The following is a 17,767-nucleotide window of genomic DNA, read 5'->3' on the forward strand; positions in this document are numbered from 1 at the left end:
GAATTTGCTTGTATAAGACTAAGTGAATTGTTTTACAGTAAGACGGGTTTGGTATTCCAACAAATTGTATAACTATTTATAAAGTTCATGTAGACGATCATCATTTGTGCAATTCTGAAAAAAATCTACTGCAAAAAAGAAATTTCAAATAGTCCATTATCAAACCGATTAGCAAATAAATGTTTCTTTCATTTAAAGCTGTTAAAACACCCTCCATTGATTAAAAAAATTCAGGTAAAAGTCTTAACATTCATTCTAACTATAGATATTGCATTCAGCCAAAATGGGACACTTTTTGCTAAATGCATTGGGTAATAAAATCCACACACAATCTTTTGTGTTTTTGAGAGTTGTCAGGTAACTCAAAATAAATATATTAAACCTCACTTGGTAAACATGTTTAGAAAACTGGACAATACTTACAACCCACTCAAAACACACACACACACACTCACGCACACACACACACACATTTTCTCATATCACAATACTGTTTATCCTACTTTACTTAATATTCCACTTTTACTGAACTCTACTTACCCCACTTAAAATTCTCAGGTACAGTGTTTAAAAAAGTGTGGACACACTAAATACTGAAAAAGAGAGTGTGTGCAGTTGAACACCTGTGTCAGCACCGAGTGCACCTTAAAGTGTCTGAATTCACTAATTTGAAGGTGTGTTTAGATACTTTTAGACATGTACTGTATTTTCATGTCATGGATTTATTTTCAGGTTTCTTGGTGATTCTGTGGATTCAGTTTTATGCTGTATACCTGTTGTTATACTGTGCCAGTCAAAACCCATTAAGGCATTAATACTGCTGTGCTCTTCCACAATACCCAATAAAACATCTGCCACACAAAAAAAAAACAATTTAACAGCTATGAGTACACAGCAAATTTGGCCTGCCCCATTTATGGCAGATTGATGAAAATCTTGATGCTCTGCCCTCTTCTCAGGTTATCTGTAACATATTTTTGACTACCATGCAGCAGTCCTGTACAAGGTGTCCCTATGAGCTTTTTTGAAAGTGTGCTGTTAATGTTCACTGAAATGAGCAGAAATACATTGGTATAAGTCCCTTTTGTTTGCCTTTTGTACAACTAATTTTTTTTTTTAACTTTGGCTGGCCTACTATCGTCACTTTACTGAGGTACTGTAGTTTTTACTTTTTTGGTATGTATATGTGGGTTTTGGAATATTTTGTTCCAGTTACATAAAATAAAATCTGTCATTTAGTTGTCAACAGATTTGTCAACTGATTTGCATTGATTGTTAATGATTCAATGCTGGTGATTTTATGGAAGTTTAATTTAGCTTGATCAATGCTTGTCAGTATTGCTTGTGCTAACAAGAAATGTCAGTTATCAGACTGGTCATGTGGGTAGCATGACATAATCTCCAAAACTTGGTGATGCTTCCTTAATTAACAATTTATCATTAAATTATTTTTTAAATTCAAATTAATGGATTTATTATAAATACAAAAAGAGCTAAACGTGCACATTTTAACATAGCTCCCTGTACTTGTTCCCACTACAGTTCATGTAAGAGTTCGGGTTGATTGTCTCAATAATATTTATTGCTTACCAGAAACAAACTTTGGCATAGTTTGTTTTTATACAGAATGATACTCTGCTTATGACACCCAACCGCCTTTTTAAAAGCTAATATTTTATCATGCTAATAATATACCTACTTAATGTTCCTCTCATTTTATGCAGAACACCCTGAGGTTCTGTTACAGCTAGTTTTGACTGATGTATTTGGTTCATTTAGTTCATGATAGGAGAGTCAGAATAAGAAGTGTGACAACCAAGCTAGTGTTCCCCTACTCAACATTAGAGTACTTACTTTGCCCATTACTGTATAGATATGTAGGGGATGAGGAATGTGTCCTCATATGCATCAAAATTACAGTAGCTGAATCCATTATGTACTTTCGCCACTCAAAAAAATTAGCTGTGCTACTTATCCTTTCAGACTCTAACCTACTCAAATTTACATGAACAACCTTAGATGCTTCTTGCTGCACTTTCAGAGGAAATGACGGTACAGCAGTTGACTATTTCTTTTGAACTGCTGTTTATGTTTGAATTCACTTAAAATTTTTGTTAAAAGAATAAAAAGCTCTGGCACTGTCCTCTAATTAAAAAAGGAATTGCATATTTACAAGTTGGGATACTATACAAAATATAAATAAAAACAGAATTCAATGATGTGCAAATCATTAACAGAAATGGAGATACAAGGTTTTATTCCAACAGCAGCGTAATATTGCAGTGCAGTGCTGGGAATGAGGAGTTGGTTATTAGACATTTTATTCAAAAAAGAAGTGACTGATCTCTTAGACTTGTTTTGCATTGAAATGAGTATTTAGACTGGTTCATAACAAATTGCAGTGTGACAGTTTTTTCCACATTGGGTTTATAATGTAGTTATAACTGGAGTTTGGGGGGAAGAACATGCCTGAAACCCCTCCTTCTTTCATTCTAATGCCCAATAAATTCACATCCTCAACTTCCGTTCCTGTGAAGAAGTGTTTTCAATCCTCACCGCCACCCCACCATCTCCCTGTTCCTCAGTCCGACGTCACTCTTACCGTAGCGGTGAGGGGGGTCTGTCCTTCTAGCTACAGGCAGAAGCTGCCCAGAACTCCGGCCCAAATTCTCATAGTTCTCCCTCCCTCCCTCACACTACCATCACATGCAAAGCCATGGTCCAAACTCACAAACTCCAATTATAATGTGGGATGTCAGCATAGACATTCCTTTAAAAAGATGATAAATAAGCAAGACCTCAGAAGATTTACCACAAGATGCAAACCTCTGGCAAGCTTAAAGAACAGAGAGGTACATTAAAAAGGTTCTACTGTTTTCCTTTATTACTGATGATGTGAACGCTGGTAGTAAATTAGAGTAGCGTATTTAACTGCATAGATCCAACTAAAATGCAGTTATCGGTTAGAAAATATTACAACCAAGTACTAAATATGACAATTTTACTTAAATGGCCGGATCCCATCTATTGGAATAATAAACTGTAATATGTAATAAGCCTGGGATTTTAATGGGTTAAAGGAGACACATTTTATTCTTTTTTCTCAGTTTATTATACTTCCCTGTGCTATTTGAAAGACATCAGTGATGGATGGGATGAAAAAAATGCTTTAATTCAGCTCTTCCATGGTGTGTTTTAACCTAGAATTTTCTCATCTGTGAAGAAAGTGTTATTTTCTGAGCATTGATTCTGTAGTCAAATGAGAAGACTTTCACTGGCTCACTCCATTATTGTGCTGCTGTGTATAGCATGCAGTGGACCACAGCATTTTGAGACTGTATAGCATCTTGTAGCTAAGCAGTACTAGAACATATGTACTGCCTCTTCACAAACCCACTGTTTTTGAGCTGAAAGATACAAGGTGAAAAAGGACTAGGCTCAAAACATTAGCTGAGTTATCAGCATTTGTCTGTTTGCCTAAGAGAGCGACTGCCTTTCTCTGTGTAAATTTCATGCCACATGTGATCTACTGTGGCTTTCTGTCATCTCGATATGGCTTTAATTAATTTAGTCATGACAGAATCCTAAGTATGGCACTGAGAAATTGAACAGAGAAGTGTTGACACCAGTGCACACAATAAGATTTGAAATTTTTGTATGAAGTGCGACGCCTCCAGTGTGCAATGGCCTTGAATGTTCCAACTGGAGCTCCACAGTTAGAGTTGGAATGTAAAGAGACTGTTGCAGAGTGTCAACCACCAACCAGGAGTCAGCAGGATGTTTCAGAATGGTAAGAGTTTGCGTTCACATTCATAGCCCTGTTTCACTTAGTGAATGTATATGTGGTGTGTTGACTGTGCTGTTTTGCTGCCTTAGCAAACACACAGGAATTTAGCTAGTGTTAACAGTCCTATATAGATTTCTCAGAGGCATCTAGGCAACATGTGCTTATCTCAGACTTCTCCTGCATATCAGATTTTCAATTACTAGTCTGCTTAAGGTCAGTAAACTTACCTATACAATCCACAGCTTGAAAACATGACTCACTGGGAAATCTCGTTGTAAAAAGCAGAGGCGGCAGTAAAGGCTGGGTTGGTGGGTATGGTTATTCTAGTGGGGGGGGGACTTTGCTGTGATTTAGAAACAAGAAGAAAAACTCAGCAACCTGTTAAATCAAATGCCTTTTTTTTCAGGGAATTATGCCAAAATGGCATTTCATGATTTCTCATATGGATTACAGTGACAATTAATGCAAACATGAACTGAGAAGGAAAATGTAGTTTGGTTTACTTGGTCTCCTTTATGTTTATGTTAACTTGACCAAGCACTTATTGGGTATGATCAGTGAAGACAACTATCATAGGTTTAACCAGCCCCCCAATTTTTTTTACTGGATCCCCTCCAGGCTCAAACTGCCCATCCTGAGATTACTGTAACATTTTCAGATCGGTAGCCTGACCTTATAGTTGGCTAGTCCAGGCCAACTGCATTAAAGATTAACTAATCTGGAGCACAGCGCAGCCACATCCATTGTGATGTGAACAAACCCCTTGTAAAATGGTTGAGAAGAGGAGAGAAGCGTGGAGCAGAGAGGGAGAAAGAATGTGTGCTTAGCATAACTAATTCAGCAAGAGAGCAACAGATCAGTCTTTAGCCTCCTCAGCTCACCTGATCACGGTAGCTAGCTGCAGGACACATCAACTTAATCCACCAGCAACTGAGACAGTCACCGCTGTTTATTTTCAGACTCTAGCTAACTGATTTTATTAATGATGGCATGTTCAGTGTTTGCTTACAAAAATAGCACAGGTTGTGCTTCTTAGTGTAGCCATCTTATAACTGATTTTGCACAGAACCAACAGAACAGTCTTAAATCAAGCGTAACTCTTCTATGCTACAAACTTACATTTGCAGTTTCTGCTCAGGCTGATTAAAGGCATCACTGAGCTTTCACTTCATCATGTGAGTGTTTATTTAAGTATTGAATGTAATTATTATTACATTACATTAGTATTATTCACACTGGAATGTTTAAGTCACTAAGTTTATTATGGTACTGTCATACTTCATGGATGGGTATCATTGTTGAGTAGGTGATATTAATACTACGTAATAAATAGACAAATAACGCATTCTTAATAACAAATTGTACTTTACTCTATTTGTGTTTATTTACATTTGTTCCAATATTATATATCCAACCAAATAGTTAGTCTAACAAACATTTAACATTAAGTAGTGGGTGAAGTGCCAATTACATTGTTAGTTTTCATTAACTGAAATTCATTTTCATTTGGGGGTCCCACTATTTTTTTTGCACTGGAGAAGATAAGATCCTATTTATGCCACTGTTCACTGTGCCATATGTCAAGGACAGTGTTTCATTTCAAATCCAATTCACTGGAGCGCAGAACCAACAAAAATGTTCTTCCTTCTCAATTTCTCACACGCTTATCCATGTATCCAAGAATAGATCTTTTATTTTTATCTTTTATTTTACTTTCATATTTTCATCTTGCTCCTTTGGCCTTTACTTACTAAGCCTGTTTGAATAGACCTGCTATGGTCCAGTTCACTAGAGGATTACAGATCAAACAGATGAGAGGTGCACATTGCACACAGCCTGGCTGTAGATACCTGACTTTCAGGCTATGGAGCCATATATCATTTGCATGTATTAAAATGATGTGATTACTGGCAGACTTGGATGGACATTGATATGTGTTTATTAAGCATTGACATATATTCAGAACCATCAACCAACTGTTTTGCACACTGTGGAATTAGACCTCCACATTTAACCCATCCATGCAGTGAAACACCCACATACATGCACACTAGTGAACACACACACTCGGGGGTAGTGAGCACACTTGCCCAGAGTGGTGGGCAGCCCTATCCATGGCACCCAGGGAGCAATTGGGGGTTAGGTGCCTTGCTCAAGGGCACTTCAGTCATGGACTGTCAGCCAAGGGGATTGAACCGGCAACCTTCTGGTCACAGGGCTGGTTCCCCAACCTCCAGCCCACGGCTGCCCCATATATTGACAGATATTGAATGAGCATTGATATACATCAAATTAACATGGATATATATTTAATGAGCATTGATACACCGATCAGGCATAACATTATGACCACCTCCTTGTTTCTATGCTCATTGTCCATTTTATCAGCTCCACTTACTATAAAGGTTCACTTTGTAGTTCTACAGTTACAGACTGTAGTCCATCTGTTTCTCTGCATACTTTGTTAGCCCCCTTTTACCCTGTTCTTCAGAGGTCAGGACCCCCATGGACCCTTACAGAGCAGGTACTTGGGTGGTGGATCATTCTCAGCAGTGATGTGGTGGTGGTGTGTTGGTGTGTGTTGTGCTGATACGAGTGGATCAGACACAGCAGTTGCAACTAATTTTGAGTAAAACTCAGAAACACTAGCCAGTACATGATTAGCAAACACATCTCTGAGCTGTTGTACAAACATAAAATGATAATAGATTTATTATAAAAACAAAAGGTTTACTTAATTGCAGAAAATATGTGTTTTGGTAGTGGCAATTCTTAATGTTACACACTGATTTACAGACTTTGGGACACAGTTAAAAGCAATGGGATCTAATAGCTCCCTATGTGGTTGTGAGGGATAAGGATGCAGTCTCACTTCCTGTTCTGAAATGCAGGGATGTGGCTAATATGTGGGTTTGGGATAGAAACTACTCTATAAATGATGATTTTGTATATATTTAGCTTATTACTCTATCACTTAATGCCTTGGTTTTAAATCGATCATAACACAATCCTGAATACCTAAGTGTTTTGTGAGTAGTTTTTTTCTTTACTGTGGGAGCAGTTTGAACTAATTCTCCATCTGAATTGTCCATATATGGAATGAGCACTTAGTATTGTGACTTCTTAGTAGATCGAGAGATTGGTCTTTTTAATATATATATATAATTTCATTCTTACATGAATAAAACGTATATTGCTACATTAGTCCCTATTATCTCCTCTCACTGTGGGTGTAATGAATAGTGAAGCTGAAACCTTCAGAAGCTCCCTGTAAGAATTTCTATTGGTTTTTCCACACATTCCCATGCTTCTCAGTAAAGATTCTTCAGAGAAGATTTAAATCACAGGAGCCTTCACACGGCCTTAAGGTAATGGATGGCATTCTGAATTTTTATGAGGCTTTGAAGCAAGTAAATGATGTGGAACTGTAGAAGAACTATGAAGAATCTATTCTTTGTAACAGTCATTAATGTGAGTTAATGTGGGCAAGAAGCAAGCACATGTTATTTGATCATATGTTCTGAACCACAGACATATGATCAAAACACAATTAGCTGTCTTATTTTAGCCCCACAGATTTTTAGTAGTAGCAGCACTGTTGGATGAGCCATTGGTAAGAAATATATGTAAATTGTGAACTATTCAAAATTATTCACTTGAACCAATCAATCATTCAAACTAATTCAAATTAATCAATCACGCATTGACTGTGTTTTTCCTCTCTTTCCTTTGCCGAGTTGAACAGCTGCCCATCCTGCTGCTGATGCTGCTGCCTCTGCTGCCTTGATCGGGTGCCACTGCTCACCGTGCAAACCTCGCCCCCACAACCTGACCCCACTGATGCTGCTGCTGCTGCAGCATGAACTGAACTATTCAAATTAATTGTTTCCTTTACCTTTTACCCTGTATTTGTACTATAATACTTTATACTAACAATGTTTACTATCTGGTGTCGACCAGAGGAGGATGGGTTCCCCTTCTGAGTCCTGGTTCCTCTCAAGGTTTCTTCCTGTTTCTCTTAGGGAGTTTTTCCTTGCCACTGTCGCCACTGGCTTGCTCATGGGGGCTTGGACCCGGATTTCTTTTTTTGTAATGCTCGTTTCCTTGTAAAGCTGCTTTGTGACAACACCTGTTGTAAAAAGCGCTATATAAATAAACTTTACTTACTTACTTACTTACTATGTAAATCTATTTTCTTATTTCCAAAATGTGCAATATATGTCAACATATGTGATGTTTTAACATTGAAACTCTAGGTAAATATACTGTGTATCAAGATATAGTGTAAATATATTTACATGCAGTATATTTAAGATGTCCCACTCTTATTTACTACATTGCCTTGTCATTGTAGCATGTTTAAACTGTAAATTGCTCTGGATAAGAGCGTCTGCCAAATGTCATAATAAATATATGTGGATTAAATATATTTAAAAGGGCCAATATAGTCATATATATTGCAATAAATGCATTTAAATGTAAACATTTAAATATATTTCAGATACATTTCAAAAGATTAAAAAAAAATCAAAACACATTTTGAAAGGTATGTGAACATTTTTCCTTTATTCACTTTGCTAATGGGAAGTGGAGAAATTTTGTGGAGAGATTCTACATTTTCAATCAGTATAAAACTTCTGTTTATAAGAGATATTTTGTTATGATCTGAACTGGATGGAATGTTGCTGTTTAGTATCCTGCCTCGTTTTGTATTTTGCCATGATTTTGTCATCCCTTTAATGCAATAAATTTTATACTATTTACAATGTTAGACACAATAACAATATAGCTTTATAGAGGTGACAACAACAAGTAAAAACAATGCAGGATGACATTAGGAAAAAAACCTAAGACAAACCAAAGGGAACCCATCCTCTAGGGCAGTGGTCACCAACCTAGTCCAGGTGATCTGTGTTCCTGTAGAGTCTAGTTCCAACCACAATTTTCCTGCCCTGCTCCAGTTACTTAACTTCACAAGTCTGTGACTGGCTGGATCAGACGCAGTAGTGTTAGGTAACAGGTGCAGGAGACTGTATGTTCGTTGCAGGTTGGAAGTTTATGGATGTTCTACTGGGACTCTATTAGACGATCTACTAAATTTCATTGTATTGAAGTATGGTGATTCAAGTGATGCTGTAAGTTGTTCCGTTCCAGTAGGTAGACTTCAGACTGCCAGGTAGCGAAGCGTGATTCCTCACTCCAGAGTCCAGTGGCAGCATGCTTTAAACCTCTTCAGCCAACACTTAGCATTGCACAAAGTGATCTTAAGCTTATGTTCCACTGTTCTGCCATGGAAACTCATTTCATGAAGCTCAGAATGAACAGTTCTTGTGCTGATGTTGCTTCCAAAGGTGGTTTAGAACTCAGTGACTGATGCAACAGAGGATAGGTGATTTTTATGCACTACACCCTTCAGCACTTAGCACTCCACTTAGTGTCTACCACTTTGAAACTGAGCTGTTCCTAGACCCTCTTGGTCCTAGACACATCCATTTCATAATAAAAGCACTTAGAGTTAACAAAAGCAGAATGAGCATGCTTGACTTTATAGACCTGTTAGCAATGGGTGTGGCTGAAACACCTGAGCTCAATAATTAGGAGGGGTATTCACATACTTTTAGTGATCAAAGGAGCTAGGAACAAGGCTACAAACCATAGGCGGAACTTCATAAAGCACTGAGACTTCCTCTGAAGAATATATGATAGTTTGAATGAGTCAATGAACAAGAAATAGGTGCAGCTGATAATGTTCAGAATGTGCCATGGAGAAGCTGGAGTCAGTGTGGTCCAATAAGAGCACATAAGATTTTATCAGTTAGACAGTCAATAACCAATTAAGAAGCAATCCTTTTGCCACAAGCAGCCTCAGTGGTCCTTGGCTTGGAGGTATGGTTCTAGGAGTTTAACAATACAACGTATTGTATTATATTGATCAGCGCAAGTTTCTTAATTCAATATGCACAGGTATCAAACAGCTCTTTCAACAGACTGGAGCAAATAAAGTACTCAGTTATTATATTGCATGAAGCATAATAAAAAAAATAAACAAGCAAGCCTTCTATGAAAATATTGCTTTTCCTTTTCTTCAAAACCGAGAGCATGGAGGAAGAGCACATTTCTCATAAGTGTAGCCTATATAGACTGATGGATAACATATAAGCTTGTGAGCAGAACATCATTATAAAATATTGTGCTTTTTTAATATTGGGTGCTCTATTCAACTGGAATTGGAAACATCAACATGCTAACTTCAGGTAGTTTTTTTAGGCACCTTATTTTTACTGTATTGGAAAAATGCACCGAAGCAACGTGGAGGTCCTTCAAACTTTAAAAATGTTCTTCACACATTTCCAAAAATGGTTCTCAAAAGAACCCTCTATTGAAATGTTCTTAAGGGATCCAGAATTGGTTCTTCTACAGCATCACTCCGAAGACCTCTTTTGACACCTTGACTTTTGGGGAGTTTATGTGTTTATTTGCGATTATTTCTGAATATTGTGAGCTCACTTTGTAATACATCAAGTATTATTTGAAGCCTCCTAACCAATAATGGGTAGCATACCTAATCTCCATGGCTTTTAAAATGCTTTCAGGGGCAAAACTGAAGACATTGTGGCATTTTCCCCAACAATCTCACATGAGAAACTTTGGAATTCAGTTGCAGCTGTGGCAAAAGGCCATTCAGGGTCAGAAACCACTTGGTAACCTCCTCTATAAAAAATTCTGGTTAAACTAAATATGAATAGTCATTGACATGAACACAGCAACCCACACTGTGCACAGTGGAATTCATAGAATTCATGCTGGTGCCTGCCTTTCTACACTCATTAAAGGGCTCATATTCTACATTTTTCTCCCTTTATTTTTTCCTCTGATGTCCAGTTATGTTGTTTGTGTGGATTTGTGTACCAAAATGCTAATTTTAGTGATGAATGTACTTATATATTGTCTTTTATTTTCACTAATTTTGATCGTTTTGTGATTTTAACATACTGACAATCCCATCCACAATTATGCCATTATCTGTGCCATTATCTGTGCCATTTTGGACTATTTTGGAATCTCAGTAGATGACTGGGAGCACACACTGTCATTGTCTCTGGATGTTGTTATCTCAAAGGGCGTCAACATGTCAACCACTGTTAAGGATGTTGCTTTGTCAGATCATTGCCGTGTTTTCTTGGAAATGTCGACCTCACTAGACATCAAGAACGGACACATTTGCTTAAAGAAAAGGTTGATGAATGACAGCACAGCTACACTTTTCATGAGCAATATGTGCTCGGCACCATGCCAACCACCTAGTTCTGTTGATGCTTCACTGGATAGCTTCAACTCAACAACTGTTAGTGTTATGAATGAGATTGCACCAGTAAAAATTAAAACCATGTCATGCCAACAGAAAGCGCCATAGAGGAATGGTATTGCAGTTCGACTCCAAAAGAGAGACTGTAGGAACGGTAAATGCAGATGGTGTAAAACCAAGCTTCAGATCCACAAAGAAATCTTCAAAGATAGGCTGTGTGATTACGATGCAATAATGTGCAAAGCTAGACAATCCTTCTTTTCCAGCAGTATCAGTATCAGCAACAACATCAACAATAATAAAATACTCTTCGCCATGGTTGAAAACTAACAAAGTCACCTGTATATATGGCCCCTGAATTGATGTCAATTGAGAAATGCAATGAGTTTGTGCACTTTTAACCACTAAAATCCATAATATCAGACAAGCAGATAAGCTATTAGTACATCTATATCCATCAGTGAGCCTGTGTCCTCTCCATCACCATGTAAAATAGCATAGTTAAAATGTCCCAGCTTAGTGGTATTATTAAGGACATTTTAATCAATACAATGAGTCACCTCAACCAACATTTTAAAGAATGTGTTTCACTTAATAGCTGCAGACATACCTGAGATAGTACACACCTCATTTATGTCATTTTTCCTAGCACATTAAAAACTGCAGTTGCAAAGCCTCTCTAAAGAAATCTAGAAGCAACTCTAATAAGTAATTACAGACCAATTACAAATCTAACTTTCATCTGAAAAATTATTGAGAAACCTGAGACTGCTCTAATTGAGGTTAGTAATGACACTCGCTTAAATTCAAACTCTGGGAAAATATCTGTTCTACTACGCTCAACCTCAGTGCTGCCTTTGATACCATTGACCAGGGAATTCTTATAGATAGACTTGAGAACTGGGTTGGACTGAAATTGTCCTAAAATTTTTCAGTTCATACCCACAAGGAACAAACTAGTTTGTCAAAATAGAAAATAATATTACTGAAGGAGTGCCAGTGACCTGTGGTGTGCCCCAAGGCTTAATTCTTGGGTCTCACTTATTTAATTCATCTATACTTCCTTTTGGTCAAATATTACCAGCCTATGGGATAACTTATCACAGCTATGCAGGTAATACTTAGATTTTCTTGGCTCCCCTCCACAAACAACTATGGTCCCCTTGATTCACTTTGTAAGTGCCTTGAGCACATCACTAACTGGATGGGGCAAAACTCTCTGCAGTTGAATAAAGATAAAACAGAGATTATTTAATTGAGGAATAGCAATGAGAGGCACAGACTTGCTGCCTAGAAATCTAGGCCTGAAATCTGAAGAACTATCATGTAACCTTGGTGTACTAATGAACTCAGTTTTCGTAGTCATGTGAAGCAGTAACTAAATCAGCATTTCATCACCCTAGAAACATGATCAGAGATTTTCTGACTAAAGCAGACCTGGAGAAACTCATCCACACCTTTACTTCTAGCAGGATGGACTACTGTAATGGTCTCCTAACTGGTCTCCCAAAAAAGACAAAAAGCTTCAAAATGCAGCTGCCAGAGTTCTCATCAGGAGTACAAGAAGGGAACACATCACCCCCATTCTTAAATCCTTACACTGGCTACCAGTCTGTTACAGAAAAACAAAGGTAGCAGTAATGATCTCTAAATCACTTAACGATGTAGGACCAGTGTGTTTATCTGATATGCTGCAGCTATAAGCCAAGCAGAACTCTCAGATCATTAGGAATTAGTCAGTTAGTCTTGCTGAAAGTAAAGAATAAACATGTAGAAGCAATGTTTAGCTACTATGCTGCTCTTAAAAAGAACCAGTTAAATTTCAGAATCCAGTTGGTCAAAGATGATGGGGGGATTCATTTTTCCTTGATATGTATGAAGCATACAGTTATGCAATTTAAATATTTTCACCAATTGCACTGGACTAAAGTTAAACTATGCCAGTTTACAGCTAATATAGACCCAATATGTGATGGTTGCAAGCAGAACAAAGCCACTTTAATTCACATGTTTTGGGATTATCTTAAACTATGTCATTTCTGGCAATTAGTATTTGGAATGCTTGCTAATATTATTGATGAATCCTCAGAAACTTCAGCCTCCCTAGCTTTGTTTGGTGTGGTATCACAAAATCTTTTTTTCCACACTGGTGGCTAGACGACAAAAGTGGCGTTTCACTCCACTTGCTTTTTCTCCTGATTCATCCTGATTCATTTTCTTCTCTCTCATTGGACACAGCTACAGATGCTTTCCTTTCTTCACTCTCATCTGCAATTAACTTTCTGTGTCCTCTCTCCTCCAGGCCAGCAAGATCTTTCCCACCTGCCCCCTGGCTGACAGGTGTCCTGCGCAGCAACCGGCAAGAACTAAGGAAGGCTGAGAGAAGGTGGAGGAAATCCCAGCTCGACTCGGATCTTCACTCCTACCAATCTCTCCTTTCCAAGTTCTCACTCGAAGTTAATGCTGCAAAGTCATCTTTCTACAGAGGGAAAGTGGAAGCATCAGCATCTGATCCATGCAAGCTCTTCAGCATTTTCTCCTCTCTCCTCAACACTCCTCCTCCCCCTCCACCCTCTTCTCTCACTCCTGAGGATTTTGTCACCTTCTTTGAGGAGAATGTTGATAGAATCCGCCAGTCTTTTCCCTCTGTCCCCACTCCTTCCACTAGACCTCCTCCTCTCGTTTTCAATCCCTTAAACTGTTTTTCTTCTCTTTCCACAGATGCTGTCCTTCAACTGATCAAATCCAGTAACCCAACCACCTGCCCACTGGATCCCATTCCATCCGCATTGTTCCAGTCAATCTCCAAGGATCTACTGCCCTTCATCACTTTTCTCATTAACAAGTCCTTGTCATCAGGTGAAGTTCCATCAACTTTGAAGACTGCAAGAGTACTTCCCATCCTGAAGAAGCCCATGCTTGACAGCTCTGATGTCAACAACTACAGATCGGTATCACTCCTTTCTTTCCTTTCAAAAATTCTTGAACGTGCAGTCTATAATCAACTGTCTCTCTTTCTCACACAGAACCAGCTCCAGGACCCCAACCAGTCTGGCTTCAAACCAGCGCACAACAGAAACTGCTCTTATAGCAGTGACTGAGAACCTCCAGTCAGCAAGATCAGCCTGTCTGTCATCTGTTCTGATTCTTCTTGACCTCTCAGCAGCTTTTGACACGGTCAACCACACAATCCTTCTGGACGTCCTCACCAACCTTGGAATCACTGGCTCTGCGTGGAAGTGGTTCAGGTCCTATCTGGAGGATCACTCATATCAGGTAACATGGAGAGGGTCCACATCCTCTCCATGCAGGCTCTCCATTGGTGTCCCACAAGGCTCGGTGCTAGGTCCTCTTCTCTTTTCTCTTTACACTAGCTCTCTTGGCAATGCAATATCATCTCATGGCTTCTCTTATCACTGTTATGCTGATGACACTCAACTAATGCTTTCTTTCTCACCCTCTGACACACAGGTTTCCAGTCGGATCTCGGCATGTCTGTCTGACATCTCTTCATGGATGGAAGCTCACCACCTGAAGCTCAATCCTAGCAAGACTGAGCTGCTGTTCATCCCTGCACCTACAGGTCCTCATCATGATCTTGGTATCTCATTCGAGAACTCTTTGATTGTCCCTTCTGTAGAGGCAAGACGTCTTGGTGTAGTTCTGGATGGCCAGTTATCGTTCTCGACTCACATTGCAAACCTAACTCGGTCATGCAGATTTCTCCTGTACAACATCCGGAATCCGACCCTTTCTCACTCGAGAGGCCACCCAGGTGCAAGTGCAGTCTCTTGTCATCTCAAGGCTTGACTACTGCAACTCGCTCTTGGCTGGTCTTTCAATGCAGGCCATCAAGCCTCTGCAACTCATCCAGAATGCAGCAGCACGGCTCATCTTCAATCTTCAATCTCAAACAATATTTAAAACTGTTTTCAAGCATCTAAACACTTATATCCATGATTTTATGTGGGTCATGTTAGCTTCTTTTTTTCAAGTTGCATGGACTGTTAGGACATGCGGTACATCTTTACAGGCTAGATTGTGACCCAATTTACACCTGGTGTATATTGTATCTGTTTTTTAATCTAATTTTAACCACATGCATTTACAGTTGGTAATAAAAGGCATCTCTGGTTATTTAGATTGAAGTCTGATTGCTATAAGCCACATTATATTCAAATCAGTACATAAACAACAACAAATCACTTGTGTTGTTTCTCATTTTTGCTGTTCCGTTCATGCAGTTTTTTCATTTCTGTACACCCAGTTTACACAGATTTTTACTAGAATACATCCACTTAGAGTAATTAGCCTCCAGTATTAGTTATTGAGCATGGGCATTAAAACATAACATATTCCAACAAGACAGTGCATAATGATGAGCCAAAGTAAAGCAACTTGGGCTTCTGAAGGCTACTTAATTACACTCAGAGAAGAAACTCACATTAAGAGCTAAACTGAAGGAGCAGCAATGCCTTTGTTTGTCGGTCACAGTCCGAAAAAAGATGCCATCACAATACAGGGAGACATTTTGCTTGCTGAATAGGGAGACACATGCATTTAAACTGGTATAACATCTGGCTAAAATGCATCTCAGACCACCTTCTGAACTGGTTTGAGTGATCATATTTAAATGTGTTTTACACCCACATTTTTATGTGGATGACATCTATCCAGATATAATCCTGATAATTTGATGCATGAAAAACTAAGGTACAAACAGTGTCTTTGTATCAATATTAATATTATTTTAACCAAGAATCTCTGAAACAACACAGTAGCCCCAGGCTTGATGTTTACTAACAGCATATTTCACATTTTTGTTGTTGTCTTGCAGTGTTGCTGCTGTTGTGTCAAAAACTGATCTCTGCCAGTTGCAATGATTTCTGATTAAGGCTATCGCAAGAGTTACATATATGCTGTGATGTACATTCAAACGTTTTGAATCAGTTGTAATATTTTAACTTCATTTTAAATGTTATGCAGATTTCTCAGCTATTAATAAAATCATCTACAGCTCTATTCATCATTCTGAACATATTAGAATGTCTTCATTTTTTAACAGCTTCATACAAATGGGCAGAAATTTATAAAGTTGAAGAGAATGAATGATTCTGATTGTATCTGTATCTTCAAGAAATTTGTTTTATATCATTGAAAATTTATAGAAACTGCTTCCAAAGTGATTCCAAACAGAAGCATAAACATGCACCTAAACATGATTTTGAACAGTAGTGTAATTATACGTTCTAGAATAACCCTATAAATTAGCTTATCTTAAAATTGATTTGTTGCATATGACAAAAAACAAGGAATAAATACATTCTCATTGAAATATAACACAAACTAGTTCTGTAAGAATAATTGCACTGGTTCTGTTTCTGTAAACCAGAGTGACCAGATCTGAATACTGTGTGATCTTGCCAATGCCCTGAAGTCCTTTATAGCAATGTTATGTTTAGAACACACTTCAGAGGAATACTTTTCATGTTGAAATGACCACTGAGGCATGTCTATTTAATAGATGTGAAAATAATTTGCTGTGGGGTGTCTGCATTAGTCTGGGTCACTGAATCATATGTCCACATTCAGAAGAGCTGAAAGTCTTTCTCCTCCATCAATCATGTCTTCTCAGCATATGACAAATGAGGGAATAAGATGAGATTGGCTATTAACTGATTGTCAACCTGAAGCTGTGATAAAAATAAATCCATGATTTTTCTCAGTCGCTCATCCTTTATTAACTTGTACCTCAAGTGTCATTAGATGTCATTAGAATAGCAAAACAAAATATGAAGATGGTATTATGTTAGCCATATCTTGTAAAAATGCAACAGACCTCATAGATCAGTCATTGTGATAGCTGGGTGTAACTATTGTGTTGGTGGAGACATTAACTGGGACTTTATCTGGGACTTTCAGAAGGCCTAGAGTGACATTTTTCTCATAAAATAGGTCCCACCCACTGGAAATCAGCAGGTGATTGGTTGATTTCTCCATTACATTCTAATTATGTTAGTGGTTAATCTAACATATTCGGCCTTCTGTTCAGCTCCTGAGGTCCCTACCAATGGAAGAGCGTGTTTGGATGTATCTACCTAGAAAAAGGTAAAGAAAAAAAATCCTGACTGAAAATCCTGATTTCCATTTTGCCGTTTTGTGAATTTAACCCTTTTGTTTACAATCAAAACTTAACAATAAAAAAATTAGAATAATACAACAAGTATAATGTTTCCATCATTAGGCCTTCTGGGTGACATAAACCCTAAAAATCCTCATTGTAGATGTGATAGATGCCAATTGGAGATGCTAAAATGTCCATAGTTGTGAGAATGTGAGTGTGTGTGGGAATGTATATGTCTGTGTTTCTGCTCTGTGATGGACTGGCAACCTGTTCAGGGTGTTTCCTGCTTTCCGCCTAATGACTGCTGGGATAGGCTCCAGCTCCCCTGTGAGCCAGAAGGATAAGTGGCTTACAAAGTGTGTGTGTGTGCATGTGCGTTATTACGTTATATTTTTTTATTATTACTCTGTTCATTTGCTCTGTGTGGTGGTATGTACTGTTTACAAATTAACTGGATGGCTTAACACTTTAATAGTTTAAGACCTAAATCCTTTATAGTTTAAAGTAAAAATTAGAAATCCGTTTACCTACAACCCCACCCATCAATAGA

The sequence above is a fragment of the Colossoma macropomum genome, unplaced genomic scaffold (genome assembly GCF_904425465.1).
Source record: "Colossoma macropomum unplaced genomic scaffold, Colossoma_macropomum, whole genome shotgun sequence".
NCBI classification, from domain to species: Eukaryota; Metazoa; Chordata; class Actinopteri; order Characiformes; family Serrasalmidae; genus Colossoma; species Colossoma macropomum.